Source organism: Anneissia japonica, unplaced genomic scaffold (genome assembly GCF_011630105.1).
Source record: "Anneissia japonica isolate Jap-2015-1 unplaced genomic scaffold, ASM1163010v1 scaffold287143_len554_cov289_single, whole genome shotgun sequence".
Classification (NCBI taxonomy): domain Eukaryota; kingdom Metazoa; phylum Echinodermata; class Crinoidea; order Comatulida; family Comatulidae; genus Anneissia; species Anneissia japonica.
The window spans coordinates 1-554 of NW_022737802.1; the positions used below are offsets into that span (position 1 = coordinate 1).

The 554-nt window shown below is 34.7% G+C and overlaps 1 long non-coding RNA gene across 1 annotated transcript; it reads right to left on the bottom strand.

Moving 5' to 3' along the window:
- Positions 1-12: 12 nt before the first annotated feature.
- Positions 13-548, bottom strand: LOC117117461. The gene is made up of 2 exons (XR_004446906.1): positions 288-548; positions 13-103 (listed from the first exon to the last, which is right to left on the bottom strand). It is a non-coding gene; the product is annotated as an uncharacterized LOC117117461 (long non-coding RNA).
- Positions 549-554: the final 6 nt, after the last annotated feature.

The following is a 554-nucleotide window of genomic DNA, read 5'->3' on the forward strand; positions in this document are numbered from 1 at the left end:
AATAAAAATTTACCATCTTAGAGATTCTACACTTCCCCTTGTCGTGCATACCTTCCATCAAATTGAACAAAATCAAATACACTGCCTCGCTTGTCAGGAATATCTAAAAGAAAAAGCAAAAATTATTCCCAATTGATGGTCTCACTTTTCTAGATATGTTTTGTAATCTTTTTCAGTAATCATCTCATCCAAATGAATGACATCGTTTAAAGACAAACTGCAAGGATTGTTGCCTACACTGGGAATCCTCGCCACAGATCCTGACTATTACATAACATAGTACTTACTCGATGTGTAATATAGTACAGCTGCTGGCCAGCAAAGTCCCAAATGTAAGTCATGTCCTCATTACTAGTTGACACGGAGGCCTTTCCAATCATTCTGTCAATTATTCTTTTTTGCCTTTCTGATGGCAGTGCTTGGCTTGGGTCGTTGGCCTTTGTTTGTTAATTAAGAATCATGTTAGAAAGACACAGATTATAATTATTTTCAAATATTAGCAAACTTTACTAACAAGGTGATTTTAAAATTCATTACCTTATTATTCTATGTAT